This window comes from Anopheles arabiensis, chromosome 2 (assembly GCF_016920715.1).
Source record: "Anopheles arabiensis isolate DONGOLA chromosome 2, AaraD3, whole genome shotgun sequence".
NCBI classification, from domain to species: Eukaryota; Metazoa; Arthropoda; class Insecta; order Diptera; family Culicidae; genus Anopheles; species Anopheles arabiensis.
This window is the reverse complement of record NC_053517.1, coordinates 92379442-92398243: the sequence shown is the minus strand read 5'-3', so window position 1 is coordinate 92398243 and position 18802 is coordinate 92379442. Positions and strand designations below refer to the sequence as shown.

At 43.9% G+C, this 18802-nt stretch overlaps 1 protein-coding gene and 1 long non-coding RNA gene across 9 annotated transcripts in view; one reads left to right on the top strand and one right to left on the bottom strand.

Annotated features, from left to right (window-relative positions):
• Positions 1 to 18802, top strand: part of LOC120900326 (collagen alpha-1(XVIII) chain) — a 240935-nt gene that overhangs the window by 10929 nt on the left and 211204 nt on the right. The window lies entirely within an intron of this gene.
• Positions 13481 to 14071, bottom strand: LOC120900377. Its single transcript, XR_005739194.1, has 3 exons — positions 13856 to 14071; positions 13615 to 13701; positions 13481 to 13544 (listed from the first exon to the last, which is right to left on the bottom strand). It is a non-coding gene; the product is annotated as an uncharacterized LOC120900377 (long non-coding RNA).

Here is an 18802-nt window from a genome sequence, read left to right as displayed (position 1 = left end):
AACGTACATTTCCCGCAAGAAAGAGACAAGCAAATCTCCCAAAATTAAGAGAAACCCTGAAAACTCCTGTATATACATAGCATTACCTACCTTGCTTAGAGTAGTATCTTATCTCATATTCGAAACTCAGAACTGTCTTAAGAAATTAAAAGTAGCGAACACAATTTTTATTTTAAAACATGAATCATTCGTTTCTTATCGTTTTACCACAAACCTCGTACGATAAACAATGACCTCATCATCCTGCCTCATTGTTTATTGAAGAACAGTGATTCTACATTTAATTTACCTTGCGATTCATTCTCCTGAGCAGTCTTTTTGATTGACAGGCGTTTAGCAGTAAATAAAACAATTGTAAAATCTTGTTCGTTTCTCTTTAACCTCGCCCGTCAATGCGCCCGCTTTGTGGATCATTATTCATCCTGATTGGCATTAGCGTTAGCCCCTCACCCGAAAATGAACTGCATTCGTATGCGTACTGCGTAGTGTTTGAAAATGTTACATTTTTCTTTCTGGGTTTGCTTTCGTTCGTAATGGGAATTTCACTCGAATTGCAAAGTAAATGGCTCGGAATGAAATGCAACTCACTGTGTGGCGTGGCGTGGGGGTAAGGATTCGCTGATTGGAAATGTTCGTGGAACCATGGCTGGAATATGGTTAAGTGCAAGCGGGCATTGTTCCCATGCTTTCCAGCTTCTTTTTCGTCCTTTTGCGAACGCTTGGGAGTGAAAGTGGAGCTCTACCACAACACACAAACTCATCTAAATTTTGAAAGCTCTAATGCATGAAATTTAATCACCCAAACACAGGCACATGGGAACATGGAACTGAATAATGTGTAAGCGTGAGGCTTCCCACTCCTTTTCACAATTTCCGCAGGACTGCGGATTCGTTTTATGTCAAACTCGTTTTACTTCACAATGGATGCATATTATTGTTTGTTTCAGCAGAAATAAATCAAACGAAAGCAAAAGTGATCCCGAACCAGCTCCACTTAAAGTGCCTTTTATTGCACGGTGATCAAAATTTCTCCCCGCTGGGTGCTTTTTCTCGTACAATAAAATCGCTGTCTCTCTGTCTCTCGCTTTCGGGGTTGTGTTTTCTGTTTCGTTTTTTTACGCTGCCAGAGAATTGCATACATTCCCACCAACCACCACAGTGAATGAACATAATCGTTAAACTTAATTCAGCAATAAAGGAAAATTGAATTTCTCCTATTGCTGCGCGCACACATACCTTTGTCGGAATTGGTCGAGGTTGGTTTGCAGGCGACGGTAGCATGTGAGGAGTTGCAGTGACAGTTTACATGCTTATCGAAAGCTTTCCCCCCATTTGGGGATATACTCCACCCCCCCTCCCCTGGTGCTGGAGGCAGTAGTAAGCTTACACCGGCGGCAACCAGGTGGTCGAATGGTTGAATGGTAATTTGATGGGTGATTGTGGATTCTTCCCTCCCTATACACACACCCGGCGGTAGTGGTGGTGGTGATGGTGGTGTACACCGTCCCAGACAGAGAAGTCAATCCCAGTTGCGTCTGGGTCGTTCGTTCGCCTTTCGCACGCCGGCGTTCGTCGATGCTCCTTTGATAAAAGTCGTTTGAACAATATTCTTATGATGTTCAAACGCTTGACGCTCGCGCGCCACTAGCACTGGGTCCTGTCAATTGATTTCTCATAAAGATGCAATCAATTTTATTGCACGTGTGTGGATGGTGCTGATGGTGACAGGGCGCAATGGAGGGCGATCCGTTTGTCACTGACTGACTGTAGCTCGGCGTCGGGCTCATCATCATCATCATGCGTACCCGAGCGGAGTACACGTGACGGTATGAAAATCAATTCAATCGATCGATCGAACCCGCCAGGATAATCGATACACACGCGGGCCACATCAGCTGCAGATGAAACATGGAAGATAAACAGACATTACAGCATCTTCGATTGCTGTAAGGCGGCGCCGTCCGATACGAAGCGGCCCTAATCAAAGCAACTGAACCCTGAGAGTATTGCTGAGGGAAGGTTGCTGGGGGAATAGACCGAAAGAAAACATAGTTCAGTCCTTGGGTTAATGAATCCTTAGATGGTGAAGGTTTATTGAACTAGCTGGAATTGGCAATGTATCGGGAATGGTGCAGTGCTGTTTTGTTTTGATTAATTTAATTTGAACTCAATGCGAAGTTGGGGGCATCAGCCAGTGGCGTGAACTTAGGGCAGAAGGGTAAAGGAAATGTTTACAGAAGCAGTATGTTTAGTTTAGAAGCTCGATACAAATTGCGAGAAGGTGCCGATAGAGAGCGGTTGCATACTTTTTTTTCTAACTAATTTTATGTTTCATAGCAGTAAGATGCGGGACTTTAGGTGGAATCTTCAAGTTGATCGAGTTTAAATTGTATTTATTGCTGTAAAATACGTCAGAAGTTTGGCTAATCACATTAATTGCTATTCTTCTGCAGTTTTCAAAACGATTTGGTGCAATTTATGGTAACCTGTATGTATCATCTATAGCCTACCACCTTTTTCTCGCAAAATAAGCAGCAAAGCAATATAGGAAAGTAATCAACTCTTCATGAAATTAAATTCTTCAAGCTCATGTTATGTAAACATTGTGAAGTGTATCATCTTATTTTTACCAGGCCTCTCTCTCAAATCCACAGCACGAAAGTATTGCAAATTGCATCATTCTTTGAATTTGTTCGTTTCAATTTCCCAATGTTCGTTACAAGCTATCTCGATGATATCTAACAACTGTAAATCAGCTTGTCCTGAATGGCGTTGATTACTGGATCACATCTCAGAATTGAACCCTTACGATGGCTCAATTCAAACACAGCTTTTCTCATACTGTGAACCGGGACAAGACACTCAATCCTTTGGTTTGATTGTTAGGAAATCACCTCACGTACCTTGGCGGAGTTCACGCGAACCACTAATTGAAAGGAGCATAATTTAGGCCCAATTAAATTGACCCTTTTCCGAAGCATTGTAAGCTTCTACCCATCAACCCGGTTCCAGCATATCAGATCTTTTAATTTTCGATCCCGAATTCATCCCAGGGGTCAGGGTTTTTGGGATAGGTTATCCGGAATTTCGTTTCTTTTTCTCGTTCTTCCAATTTTACGTGTGTTTTTTTGGAAAAGAAACCAACCACCATCCCATTAGCAAAAAGGGATATGAACTTTCGCCCGTATATTCTCATTTTAATTGAGTCGTAACCATCTTCACACCCATCTTTCTGAGTGGGATGGCGGGTGTGTTTCAAGCGAATTTGTGCAGCACATTTGACGGAAGTCATAAAGCCCGGCCGCCTCGGTACGGTACCGAATGTGCAGATGGGTTGGGTTCGACAGACTTTAGTGTAGTGTTACATCATTAGAAGCATCATCAGCAGGCGTCAGACCGTAATCCAAGCATGTAGTCGTCATTGCCGTAGATTCGTGCAGTGTAATCTGACTAGAAGCATTCCCATCCTGTAATGTGTTGAATTTTTACAGCTCAGCGATATTCACCACCATTGCGAGGGGCGGCAGTGGGAGTGTAAACCGGTGGCCGAAAACTTCCCGTTTAGGGTGTGCGATGGTGTCATCTAAGAGCTGTTGAAATGGTCTAGTGCAAAACTTTCACCTTTAGTTTTATTTGCGACATGAGCGGGGTGCATGGAGGATATATAGGGGTGTGACTTTGGGTTTGATGGCAAAAATCAAGTGAGCAAATAAGGCACCTAACCTTCCAGATGCTGGACGCGCCGGCCCGACACCTTTTTTGTTCACAGTGTACTTTTTTGTTTGCCTAACGATTTATACAGTGCGCACCATGCAGTACGATGCATGGAAAATAACTGAAAAATAATATTTTATTCTTGTTTCTAAGAATTTACTTGTTGTGTGTATTCTGTCTATATAAAAAAAGACGCAACCAGAGCGGCTACTAGCTACTCAACGAGTTGCTAATAATAATGAATATTACTTTCGTATGTAATATCCGATCTCATTATCCCTTGCACTACTGAATCTCGAGATCGTAGGGTCTTTCATACCTACCTTAGGGGTTTTTAACTACAGTTGTTCGGGCCACTGTCTTCTGCACTAAATACCTGATTATACAAATGAACAATTCTTTTAATGTCCTTAATAACCAAATGGACTTGAGTATGACAATGAATCTGATTCGAAATTACTTAAGGTACCATATCCGTAGTCGATGTTCTTATTTTTAGTTAATGTATGACCTTATTGATTTTTAATTTGTGCGGTGAACTGTTGCTCTTTGTTCTCAGCTTTAATATGTAAATGTTTTGTACGATTCCATAGGACGCGAAGAAAAACAAAACAACATTTTAATAATTTTAATAAAGGTCTAAAAAACAGTATTTGTCCGGGACAAAACTAGCTTTGTAAAGCCTGGTGGAGTAAAATTATTTCTGGCTGGTTTTGTGTGTCGCTTTCTCAGTAATTAGCAAATATCTTTTGCAAACATTTTTCATTCTATTTTCCAACGCAACGCTCTTACTTTAGCATATACTGTAGCAATGTCCTTCCCTTTCCTTTGGTCCTTTGTTCTCCCTTTCATTCCACCGTTCAGCCGAGTTTTCCCCTGTACCAGCTCCACGTTCGTGCCCACTTTATGTCACTCGGTCAAACTACCAAAAATGTACTGGTGCAGCAAAATGGCAGAAACGTGCGAAAATTTCAAATTAACCGACCGATTGGACCCCCTCGCCTTGCCCGGTACCGTGCGGGGGAATGCAATGGAAATGAAAGTTGCTCCGTTCCGAGTCCACCATCGCCACCATCGTCTGCCTTATCAGAGAGGTGGATGCTTTCGTTAGTTTGGTTAAAAATTTCACTGGTGCCTTGTCGCTGCGGGCAGCACTGATGTGGTCATTGGTACTCTTTAGCTTACTAAGGCCACCGTCCGGTTTGGGCAAGCAAAAGGGAAATGCGGAGCGAATTTTCTCGCCAAAAGTAACACAAACTCAAAGTGTTGCGAATAAGTTTGCCTAGCCCGGGTGGCCAAAGTCCGTGCTCAAAAAATTTCATCGCCCTCTCCTGGATGATGGTAGGCGAAAAAGACGAGGACTCTCGGGGGCTGCTACCAAATGGGGAAGAGAGGGTGAGAGAGAGAGAGGGAGCGGAAACACTGGAATAAAATTCACAGCGCAATCGAAGGCAAAGTTTCATTTGAATTGCGGTGATGAATACTGAAGTGAGTGAGATTGAGTGAGGAAGCAAGCATGAGAGTGGAAGTGGAGATACCTCTGTCCAGCTTCTTTTTTTTTGTGTGAAACTGTTTCGGGGGTGGATGGGAAAAATAAAACGATCATATCAGGGGACAGTAGACGAGGGGTAGAATAAAGAAAATGAAAAAAAAAAAACCGTTTGCACAAACTCCAAATTACATTCATTGAGTGGGATTACGGTGTGGCGAGAGAAAATCTTGCCTGAAGTGCGAGTTTTTGAAAAACTTTTCTGCCGATTTTAGGATTTTGTGTGTGTGGATGTGTGCCTAGTGTGTGCGTGTTTTTGAGTCATTTTTTGGTTGACAGCCGCAGGGCGGAAGTGCAATCTCCCAATTCATTCGTGAGCGATAACAATTGGGGAAAGTTTCAGTTTCGGTGGAAATATGTTTCGTGCCTGCTGTTACTTGATTGTTAAGAATTCATTGCGTAGTTGGTGAAGCACACAGCCGGAGGGTTACACACAATGCATGCAAGAGAACAGTTGGTGTCAATATACTAAACTGCCTTATCGCTCTACAATGTAATTTCTCGGAACACTCATATTTAAAGATTAGCAATAATCGAGGTCTTCGGAAAACTCTAATAATAAGAATCCCCGATCAACTGCTGATTGATAATTCCTTTGCAAATTCTGATCTAATCCCAATGTTTATTTGAGTTCATCCTAAGAAAAAGCTGTATTTTTTCCCTAACAACGGATGTGGCTCCTAACGACAAGGGGGATCCTAAAATGTTCAAAAACTTGGACATTGTGTACTGGAAAATAGCTCCTCCAAGCGTTCCCCAAAATAGAATTTCTTTCACAGTAATTTGTACCAAATTGGTTGGCTCGCTGTCTTTTGTCCAATCACACCCCCGGGGGGTGAATTCGACATTCAGTTCATTGGTATTCGACTGCCGAAACCCGTTTCCAATAAATCACCATCGCCAAGTGTTTAGAACGAAACACATAAATTTAGCAAATCGTACAACGCGGGACCCCGAGAAGCGACTAACATTTGCGTTTTGCCATTGAATACAAATCTTCTGCTGCTCTGCGACCTGTGTCCTAGAGGTGACTGTCGGATCGATTTGTCTGTCTTGGGGTTGTCTTTCTCTCTCACTGTTTCGCTTTGATTCCCATGGGTGCGATTTGTTTTGTTTGTCAGATTTAGATGTGTTGGTTTTTTTTTAAATAAAATGGTCGTGCTTGTGGCGATTAAACAGTTGTGTTTTGTGTGTTGTAAAGTTGTGATCAACAAGTAAAGAAAAGAAGAATTCCTAAATTAATCCATACATTCTTAAAACGTGTGACAAACATAATGTGTCTTTAAATTTTATTTAATAAACAAAAAGACAATTCAAGCTTCTCAATGTAATACATGTCCAAAACATTTCCAAAATTTAGTAACAAATGGACTGAATTACACCGTCATGCGTCATGGCAAGATAGTAATTTGGAAGCATCTGGTAAGGTTCCTTTGAACCGTGCAACAATATACAAAACACTTGCCGCATACCTTTTTTGTCTTAGTTTGATACGAGAAAGAAAAATCACACAAAAAGGGTTTTCTTATTTTCATCCTCCTTGGTGGACAAACAGGAAAAGGGGGAAAGTGAAAAACTTGTGGAAAATAATATTCGCCTAAAGGGTACGGCCAGCTGCAGGCAGGGGTACAACAAAGGGGACAAACGCAGAGCGAATGATAATAAATTATGCACAAGGTGTGCTTTATGTTCATTGCGTTTGTATTATTTTACCCGGTCCAGTCGCGGCCGTTTTTCTCGTTCCCCGCATCACCCCGGAAAAATGGCCTTTAGCTGTGTGTGTGGCGTAGGAAGGAGTGTGTATTTTGGTTTCAAATTGACCGTTCAGATTTATTGCCCCTCGAGGGGTTAGACTGGCAAAAAGAAAAGGAAAGGTTAGGAAGAGGAGGAGGAGGAGTTGGAGAAGAAGGAGCTTTTCTAAGTATGACAAATTGGGTGTGCTACGGTCCGTGCAGCCCTTTTTATTTGTTTTTCTTTCGGATCTAAAATAAGAAACTCGACCCTGCTAAATGTTTGATGACAACCCTTGCCCAAGCTGTGCTAACAACTGCTTGTAGTTGGGGAGATTTTCCAGCCATATTTTCATAATCATTCTTGCCCCCTCTGATCATCTTCCGTATGACCGACAGGCTTAAAGCACTCTATTTTTAGCATCTGAAATATTGGCTATTTTCAATATTTTAGTACCTCAAGTATCGTATTTGACAACGCTTTTCAATTGTCTTATTTGTCTTATTTTTCAATTGTCTTTTTTAAACGTGAAATATAACATAATTCTGTATTGCATCTTTTCATCCTACATTTTTGAAGCAACCCTAGGGACTGCAAAATTGAATCGTTTTCATGCAGCTTTTGGTCCAGAACAGAGACCTATCCTTTTATCCGAAACATTGAATTGAATTTTGATGAAATTGAGCAAAATAATTGTCAACTGGGTTACTGATTGCTCTGTGGTTTTTCGGAATTTGATGATGAATGTTTAATGACTTTTCGACTACAATTGTTGGCTTTCAGGAATTCTGAACTTGTCGAAACGTCGGTGAACGAATGCCATGCTTTTTTTTTTCTTTTTGTTTGGTGCAAAGACCTACGCTATAATCCCGGCTTAGCTTAGCTTATACAGGCTTCTGAAACTTATTTGCACCACACACGCAAGCCGGATAAAGAAGTGTCGGTAACCGTCAGTTGCTACGGGGAAACGGTCCGGTTGGGAATCGATTCTGTCCTGCTTTGTAGGAGCCGAAGAATGTACGAAATACACCACCGAGCATTCTCATTCCCAGAGCCGTCAAAGTTACTTCTTAAACGTAAACTTTGTTGCAACCGTAATCACTGCAGAATTCAGATTGTTAAACTTACTTCGCTCGCAGCGTCCAAAATGCAAGCATTTGAAACTAATCGATGCGAGATATAAATTTGTTTGCTTCGCTTCAATTTGCTTTCTGCTCGTTGGCCTTTGGCTGCGTTATTTTACCCATAAATTTATCGATTCTATTGAGTTGAGATACTGCACGAGATGCCTGACCAAATTATAGGATCCATATTGCCTTGCTCATGCGATAGCTCAGGACGGCGACGTGCAGCTAATCCACCAAATCCAATACCTCCGCGGTGGGGCAGGAATGGGCCAAGCAAACGCCCGTAGCGCATACCCTGCAGCCTGTACGGCGGCTGATAGCTTTCTAGACAGATGCTGTATGCTGTCACGTGCCGACAGGAAGCGTCCTTTCGAAAGTCAACGATGTCAGCGAACGGGCGCCGTGATTTGGGAAGCACATTCGCCTACCAACAAGCCAAATCCTGACCTCGGCCCTACAGTCAATCTCCGGCGCCCGACCTCTCCTCACCTTTATTGGCATGTGCTTTAATGTACTCCTGCGTTTGTAGCCCGGCGGGTGGGGGGCACACTATCATCGGATTGGTTACATTCGCCTGCACCGATATGCCGGTAAATTCAAATCATGTACCGCGATGGGGATGGGATGGGACAGGAATCACAGGAATCATCGACGTCTAAGCGCCGAACGTTGTTGCGCGTTCGTGCGTATGCTTTACGACTGTCTCACATCTTGCGGCCGTTCTCGACGATCTCGGGCTTCCGCGGAAAGACATAAACGCAAGGCCCATCAGCTTTCGGCGTAGGACAGCGTGTGATGCTTTCGAGTGGCTCTTGAATACATGAGTGTGTGTGTGTGTGTGTGTGTACGCGCACTGGTTGTTTTGCAAGGATCAAAGTAATTCCGTTTCCGGAAGGGAGAGTGACAGAGACGGTGAAGAAGACAATACGCCCGTACACACAGAAACGCGTACGCGGCGCGAACACACGGGCGAACGTGCTTTGATTGAGAGCACGTACACGAGTGGAATATTTTATGAACTCATAATCATAAATGATGTTCCTTTGTTTGAATATAAATTTCACATTATTCACTTGATTAAACGAATGAGCCCTCCAAAACCCGGGGACGACCCCGGCGTACCCCGTTGTTTAGGCTCGTCACAGCGCGACCAGACGAAACGAGCTAGGCAGCGTTGTGCCAGGAGGAGAGTGTTGTGCTATTATGATGTCTCAAAAAAGATTCTGAAGGACGGTTTCCGGCGCCCCTGGAGCTATGCTCGTCTTTGCAAGAACATTCAATTTGAAGAAAAGCTTCTTTTTAAAGCACGAAGGGTATGAGGTAAACAACCATCGTCCCTCGTAACGGTGTCGTCCTGTCGCAGTGATAAAAGAAAGTACAGGGTAAATTGAAAAACATACCCATGGAGCTAGAGCCAGTGAGTGAGAGAGACAGCGACAGGGAGGCTCAACAGCGTCCCTGCGTCCCAATCTCTTTGAAGATGGCTGGCTTGTTGGCTGCTGGTGGTGCTTCATTTTTCTATCACTTCCTCAAAAGATTCAGCACCAGCTGGAGCTTGTTCCGCGCGGCCAACGAGTTCGTTTGAAGTCCGTCGGTGGAAATGCAGTGTAGCAGCGCTTCCCATTGTGTACTGTGTCCGGGGTCTTAGCGCACGGGGAAAATAAACACTTTGCACCAAAAACGAGCCCGTTTCGCCCACTTTTTGCCCTTTCGGAGAACTTTGGCCGACGGGTTTTGGGGGAACAACGGATGGCAAACGGGAGGAAAGGGGGATAGACGATATAATTCAAAGATTTAAGATTTAATTTTAGATAGTGCTTAGCAGCCAGCACTCGGAAAGCGGCGAAAAGGAGCGGACAACGAAGGATGGGAGAGACAAGTTCTCTGCGAGGAGATTGGTCGGAAAATTGCACATCAACGCTAGAGTACACACGCCGTTCTATACACACTCAGCAGTGAACTGGCCGGGCATTGTGTGTGTGTGTGGTTGTCTCTCTCTCTTCTGTGTGCTTCTCCGATAAAATGACCATTTCGAATGACTTTTTCAGCAGTAGCAGCAGCAGTAGCGGCGGCGGCTCCTCTACCTTCCACCGTAATTGTGATCTTCGTTTGAAGTGATGGCGCTTCGCGTTTACGGGATGGTGATTTAGCGCAAGTCGAGAGTGCAATTGTGCCTTCAACACACGGAGAGGGAATGGTGGCAGACGATCGGGAGTGGGGGGGGGAAATGCATTCCAAAATGCACACATACATAAAAGCGCAAAAGGCAAAGGATGTTTGAAAGAGGCGCGGCGGGACATGGTTCGGGAAGCTCATGTCATCTCCGGGTGGAACAACACTGCTGGCTTTCATGAGGTGATGAGGGTAACTATCTTGGATGCATTATCTCCACTAATGATAATGCACCAAGGGTCATCCGTTTGGCAATTGGCTGGTGGTGTTGGTAAAACGATTCGTTTTTCTTTGCGCCGATGAAGATAGGGGGAAGAGTTGATTGTAAAGTTCACTCAAAGGAACGCTTACAAATGTTTTTTGTGTGGAAAATCTATGATAGCGACAATTGCGATTGTATTATTTCTGCAGTTGAGTGATTTAGACGTCCAGTTGATGCTTTTTCCTAGTTGAATTGATGAATAATAATACCCAACGCTGTTATTCGGAACACTTTCTATGAAAAATCAGCACAATGAGTTATGGCAATTATACTGAAAGCGCTACTCGTGATAAGAAGAGGGAAACATTAATGGAACTGGAACTACTTGGAGCAACGACAACATAGACATTTCTCTAATTAATTATGATTGAAGAACACAGACTCGGCGGAGAGACGTCTCAGAGGATATGGCCAAAATCCGGAGTCGTCCGGAGTCGTCCGGAGTCGTCCAGAGTCGTCTGGATTTATCCGAACGCGAAGTCCTAGTCATCTGTTATCGGTATCGTCGGGAACCGGAGTCTTCCGAAGTCGAAGTCGTCTAGAGATACCTTGGACCAGTCGTGTTCGACTACGACACTGACTTACCCCAGCCGAATATGGCTTTCGTTGACTCTGGTCGGCTCAGACTCTGAGCAACTCTGGCTGGCCACCGTTCGACTCCGATTCCAGCAACTCCGTTCGTCTCCAATTCCAACCGACTTCGGACGACTCCGACTCTGGATGACTCTGGACGACTCTGGTCGATTTCGGACGACTCCAACTCCGGGAGGAACTAGTGGTTTCGATTTTAATCGGAATAGAACTAACAATAATCGGCTGGGAGTCGGGGGTGCGCTCCAGAGAGCACATCACTACATGACTTGGCTGCATAGTTTGAAAAAATTACATTAAATTTGAAATGTTTAAGTTATTATTTCAATTCAAATCAGTTCCTAATGCTTCATGTTTATATGATATGTATTTAACAACGATTTTTCAATCGCCAAATGACACCCAAGCGCTCTAATTTGCTCAAATTAATAGTCTGTACACCAGAACGCTCTCTGTCTATCAACTCTTACTCGGAAGAACAAAGTGGAGCACTTCAATTCTTGCGCCTGTTTCCTCGAATCGAGGTTTCGGATTCATTTCGATAAAAATCATTCACCCAAGCGAAATAAAACTAACTTTCGCAGGCACTCAACCGCATACTGCTACCATTTCCGGCACACTCACCAAACGACAGACAAATAAAAGAGTATCCTCGATTAAGTTTCAATACCTGTGCCCTAAAACTAGCCTCAAGCGAGCATTTGCTAAATGGCACCGAATGAGTGCAATAACATAGCAAGAAGGATGGACGATCATTGCTGTTTCCTCCAGCGTCCCTTCCTAGCCGGTAAAGGTATCCCCGTGTCTAACGATCAAAAGAAGGGCGCAGGAAAAGAATCTCCGCTCCGTGCAGGACAGTTGATGCCGCCCGGGAAGCGAGACCAGATTCATGTCCATTCTGCAAGGGCTTCTGGAGCAGAAATCGCTTTACCCGTGTGCGATTTACCGCACACCATTCGCTCACCTTCAGGTAGAAATGCTTTACAGCAAGGGGAAAAAAGCTAAGGAAAAAAGATCATAGAACATAAAACTCTCAACGGTAGCAGAACGCTTCTTCCCGATTTGCTAGTGACACAGTTTTCTGAACGAATCGTTCTGGCAGAAATTTCGATGGCCTTAGGCTAACATTATATGGAAGCAAGGGCATAGTCGAAAAAAAAGCGGAAGGTTCTTTGCTACCTTCACGTGCGTTCTGTCCTTTACTCGTTCGTTTCGTCTCGACCGAGTTCTCTGTGTGAAGGAAAGCCTGACGTGAAGGCGGAATATAAACCCCGTAATCGAAAGATGTTCTACATTTATTTAGATGAGCTTTCCTTATGCTTGGAGGAATGGGAGGGTGACGAGCTTTTTTGCCCGCTCGCTCCACCTCGCTCATGTTCATCCCATTTGTATAATGCATGTTTAGTGGTGTACTTTGGCACACACAACCACTACGAGAAGCAGTGGCTGTTTGTGACACCCTAGAAGGTGGTGGCAGCTGTATGTGGTAAGCCAGGGATTATTAACTCTGAAATAGCAATGATAATGCGCACATTTGGGGGGATGAATAATCTTGCTGATTGTAGTGAAGATGATAGTGTTGCAATAAATGGTGGAGGACCTTATTTTGGTTCAAAATTACAATAAATGCAAGCAAACTGTCCATTTCATAGAAGAAAACGCCTGAAGGTATGCAATGTTTGCATCGAAATGGTAATTTGTGATGAGATGTACTCAGTAAGCGTGTTTCGCAAGTAAAAAATTGTTTGCATGTTAGTTAGCTCTAATTTGACAGCATATAAGCGCATCATAGGTTAATAGTTTGCTCGTCCCTGAGCTCCGGATGAATGTGGGGCATTGCTGCACAGACTTGGGGCTGAGCGAGCCGGAACTTAGCAGTGGAGAGTAGCACTTTACCAAAAAGAGAACCAAATCGATTCGAAATGTACAAAACAACACAGAGTAGGATGGAGAAAGTATAGAGATGGCGTCTCACACCCGTTGGAAACATTTAAAAGGACCTTCTTAGCATTGCAAACGGTCCCAAACGTATTGACTGCACTTTCTGTCGTCATGCGCTGCCCTCATGTTTATGAAGCAACGAACTTTTGACCCAAATGACACTTTTCTAGATGAAACAAAAAAGCCCTCTCTCTCTCTCTCTCTCTCTCTCTCTCTCTCTCTCTCTCTCTCTCTCTCTCTCTTTCACACACTCTCTCGGACACTCTCTTTTTTTGTTTTGCTAACACCACCAATCCCACAGCACCGTCCTCGGCAACAGGAAGTGACGATTTGTTACCACCGGAAAAGCAATCTCGTAGTCCCAAAGCCGCCCTCTCGCTCACCCTAGACGGTGGTGGGCTGATCCAATGCGAATGGAAAGCAACTGGGCAGCAACTGTCCCCGGGAAGGATGTTGACTGCAAAGATACAATTTGCCAAATTGAACAAACTATTAAGCGCACGAACCATTTAGAATGATTGACAAACCTGAACGTCCGGGTGGTTGCCAAGGCGGGGCTTGTGGAGCGTTCCCTGCATACACCTGCACCGCGCCGTTTTCACCCTACCGTCCGGCTGTTTGTTTCGTCCGTGGGGAGAAATGTAAAATGGAAATTTCTTTTACCATCACCATGCCGACTGCCCGGCCTGACCCGGTTTTCGGTCGGCGGAAATGAGCAGCAACAGTTTTGTTTACATTTAATTAAATCCGGTTTGTCGTTTCACTCACCGAACCGAGAGGTTGGACGATAGTTGTGTGTGCTTTTGAGAAGCATTCACCGGCCGTACACCGGGGGAACGGAAGCTCAAACGGAGGGAGGGGTGACCTCTTGAGTGTGATGGGTTGAATTTTAATTTAAAGTAGAGATTAAGATGAAATTTTCTTTTCAGCATTATAGAAATGTAAATTGGGATGAACGGGTTAAACCTGCTCACATATACTCTTGTTGTAGCTCTTCAGCATTGTGGGAGAGTCTTAGTCATTAACACTTTGACCGCCAGCCTGACGTCACAGTTTTTGAGTGAGCACGTAGCGCATGGCAAGAGAGCGATGAGAGCGACAGTTTCTCGTGCGATTGTTATCACTCTTTTGTTTCATTGCGATAAGCGGCGTAGCACATGTCGTTCTCGTTCTCTCTTTCCTACCCCATTCGTTCTCAAGAGAATCACTGAGCGTCAAATACAAAGCTGAACGGTGAGCAAAACCGTCATGCGAATTTATATGACACGGCGCTTAAAGTGTTAAAGGTGACAACAGGTTGAGTCGTATTTTTTAAAGCAAAAAAAAGCTTTTTTCTTGAATTTTGCTTTTCAAACAGGATTGCCCAACATTTTGGGCTGCCGCGTAGCACCGATTGGTTTAACGATTTTCAGAAATCACGTAAATCATATTTTGTTACAAAAACAAAGTGGGAAAATCCCGCATTAAAGTTCAGACTTATTGTTATGATGAAAATAGAACTATAAATAATGATTGTTAAGTCGAATTATTTTTCTCACAATTAGAAAATGCCTAAGTTTGATATAAGAAAAAAAATCAATTCTACCATCGTTTTTTGTGCTTTTGGTAAAGTTTCCTCCTCTCCAATTCCTTTAAGCGTATTTACGTTTTTTCTTGGAGCAGAAAGTTGTGTCATAAACATGGTGAAATATTAGCGGATTGTCTGCACGATACATCGTTTGGTGTAGAGCAAGCATATTGCACCTCCTTCTCCTCCTCCTCCTCCTCCTCCTCCTCCTCCTCCTCCTCCTCCTCCTAAAAACCCAAAACCTTACCCCAAGATACCTCAAGGTCGTTGGCGCCTGTAGTTTACGAGAAGCGCCTTCATTGTCTACCCACAGCGGGTGGCGGTCGCAAAGAAACTTCCAATCAACTAGATCCTCTCCTACCGTCGGCGAAACCCCACATGAGTCGCTAGCACGGATGATACAATGCACAAGGTGTTTGCCGGGGATCGTTTCTCTTCTTATGACGTCGGTTGTCCGGGGTTCCCTTTCAGCATGGAGGGAACAAATTTGCATACTCCAAACCTCCCCACCGCACTTGCTGAGCGTGAATTAAAGCGAGGTGTGACGTGTGTTTTGGGGCAGGGGTTGGCATAAGCATAAGGCGCCACGGGGGCGAGACAGCGAAGCAAATCTTCGCCGCATGGAACACGGGCGACGAGCGTGTGTTGTGGGAAGACTGTGGGAACATCGCACCCTTCGCATAGGTGTTAAACGATGGAAATGGTGTTTTTTTTCTTCTATCTTTTCACTGTTGTTGTTCTCCCCATCCCCCCTGCATCATGGTGGAATTTTCTTTTCTCCATTTGCTTCTTATAAACTGCCAGTACCAACCAGGCTAGTGGGTGGCCCATCAAAGTACGCAGCCAAACGTATGGCGTGAGCGGCTGGGCGTCTCCATCGTGTGTATCGGTGTAACGCACACAACTTCTCGATACACACCTGCTGGTGAGCTGCGGGATGCGGGTGGTTATTGCCTGCAGCGATGCCAACGATCCCTATCGGTATATATGTGTGTGTGTGTGTTTAGTATGGTTGTTAGTGAGGGTAAATACGAAAAAAAAACCCTCTCCCGCACAGGGCAGCAATACCTCGCAAAGCAACATGCGACAAAAATAACGTCACAAAACCACATGAATGCAGCGGAAGGGTGGGAAGCTTGTGCCGAGGGGAAGTGTGGTTTCCCGTTTTGGTATCGCTACAGCAAGCCTTGGCTGAGGCACGGTCGGTGTGCGGCGGTGACGCATACACGCCCCATTTGCTCGAGTGTAAACTGGATGTGTGTTTCGCTTCACTTCAAGAACTGTCGTCGTTGGAGCTGCTTTACGTATAAGGTTATGTGTGTTTTGGCTCTTGTTTTTGTTGTTCCTTTTTGCTGTGCTGTGCTTCCTAACGCAACTCCAACATCAGGCCAGACCTTTCAGGCAGTGCGGGCAGAGTTAAGTGCTACACAGCCATACAGTTTGGGGCGCTGCAGATTCATTCATCTGCTTTCTTTTTTGTTCTTCTTTTCACTCCCATCGCTGAATGGTACAGCCACTCATGTCGCACCGTGCACTACTACTACTACTACTACTTGCCGGCAGAACATAACATTTCATGGGTGTTTAATCTCGAATGGCCATAAAAATCATAAATAATAAAGATGAACACGGGAAAAAGTAGCGCAACCAGCAGCCCGACGAGCCAGTGTGCCGCGCGCGCTTTCCACGGTGCGGCAAACTTTTGCGGCTTTTCAATGGATACGGGAAAAAAGTACGTTGAAAATGATGAAAACCAGAAGGGAAGGAGATATGGCGCGAGAAAACCACACATTCTGCTCCTCCCGCTGGAATCAAAACAAAAGGCGAAGCACCCAACCCCAACGCTCGCGCTATGCTGTCGGGGTATATCTGCGCTGTATGCCGAGAGACACCTTCAATGCGTGTAATGGTCTGGCTACAGTGTTTCTTTTTCCTCCTACCATCATCTTTGGGTGTGTGTAGGGTGGGGGTATGTGTTATATCCCCTGTTTGCCTCTCATCGTCCTCGACCAGGGCAACATAAGAGAGAATTTAGATTGGTAGTTTATGAAGCACACCGCAACGTTATCGGTGGTTTTGGTCGATTTGCTGCTCATTCCCGAGCCACACACCGCGCCGTGTTGATGCTGCATGTGGCCTGTGGATGTACACACACACACACGCACACATACTTCGCGGTTCTTTGGCTAGAGCAAGGAGGTCTCGCGTGAAAAAAGGGTTTTGGTTTGTTGGGACTTGCTGTAGCGCCGACTGAAATCTGTTAAAACTATACACTATGGCGGAGAAGCATTCCGATGCAGTCGGTAGGCAAATGTTGACTGAGCTTCTGACCGAGCAAACGGAAATGTGTCGCATTCAATCACAACACACGAAGGGGAGGAATGAATTTCATAAAAAGTAAGGACAAGAAATTGCAGCAAGGATGAACCTTGGTTTTCAATTGTAGTACAATCGTTTCCCACTAAAAAGCAGTCTGGCGCTAGTGGTAGCATAAGAGAATAATCCTGTTGAAGGAAAAAAAATGAATAAAAGAAAACCTAAAAGGGGAACCAGGATTGTGCTCGTGTATTGGTGTTACCAAACTTTCTGTAGGGGAAATTTTCCCCTCATTTGCAACGTCATCATGAAACGGGAAGGACGATATTGCTGTCTCGAATACCGGTATTTAAATGGTGACGTAGCGCACAGCTACCTTGCTGTTATTGTGTAAGATGAAATACACAGTTTAAAGTGTATTTACTTCTTTTTGTTGTTAGTTAATCTGGGTTGTGATATATTTCACCTAAAATACTGTACTAAAAATTTGTTGAAGAATTACTTTTGCAAACTTGTGTAATTTAGATGCCATTAGTAGTCGTCCCGCTCAACTTTAATTTCGATCAAAGTTGTACCTTCCTAATTATTCTTCCAAGAAAATCATCTCACTGTCGTTTGAACACTTCGTCGCCTTCGACTTCTTCCCGGGAAGTCTTATCACAAAATATTCACGCCTCCGTGCTGGATCATAATTCTTCAAAAGGAAAGCAATTGCTCATTCCGATAAATGAATAGTCGTACGGGGCTCTGTGCGGTGATCGATGGCATCGCTCTGTATCGTAAGAAACACACACACACACGTGCACACAGAGCCACAGAAATTGTATCCTACGTCTGGGTGGCAAATTGTCACGAACTAGTTATTCAAATAAGCTAATTTAATTGCATCTGTTACTAGGGACATCATCGTGCAAACTTCTTCTCCTTGCCAGTGTTGAGGAACTTTGCAATGTTTGAAACATGGTTGCTATAAATTTGATAAAGCTACTAGGTTAGTTGGTTGTTTTGCTTAGAGCTGTAATATTAAATGTAATATTAAATGATGTTTTTTTTTTTAAATTAAAGTCTGACAATCTTAAACGAAGGTTGGCACCTCTTAGCTCCTGAACATCGCCTTCAATTGGTAATATTTTCTCTAGCCATGTTTTTTTTTACTTTTCCAATAAATATTCAATATTCTTCTTTGTTATTCTGTCACTTGAAAAAATGCTGTTTATTATTTTTAAATATTGTTTAATGTTTCTTTGGGATTTTGTTCATGTCTTGAATGATTATTCCCTATCATTCGTGCAAGTTTTTTAATGCAATTTAGTTCATTTTTCCGCTGTCTCGACGTGTTTTCTAATAAATATAGCCCTCACAGTTTTTTTTCATGTATTTTTAACGTATTTAATGGTTCCCAAGATTTAAAGTTTGGATTAAAAATGTAGTTTTGCAGTAGTATATCAATGCACTATCTCTATATCACTATCTGCACTATCAATGCACAAGTTTCTCTTCCCTGGCTGAACGTATCTCTGCATCTCGTTACACGAAGAGGCAGGGAAACGAGACTAGATTACAAAGCTCTACCGTACCTTGATGAAATTACTCCAAAAACCTTCATCCTTTATCAAATACTTGTGCACCACATCATACACACACCTATTGCCCTTCATTGGCCTCATTCATCAAGCGGCACGGTCCGGATGCTAATTCCTGACAAGATTCTCCTGCAAACACACACACACACGTGATTGCGTGTATGTGACCGTACTTTCGCTTTCGAAAACTTCCGTCCTTCCTAGAGAACCGCTAGCCACTGCGCTCTCTCGAACCTGACATCCTGGAAG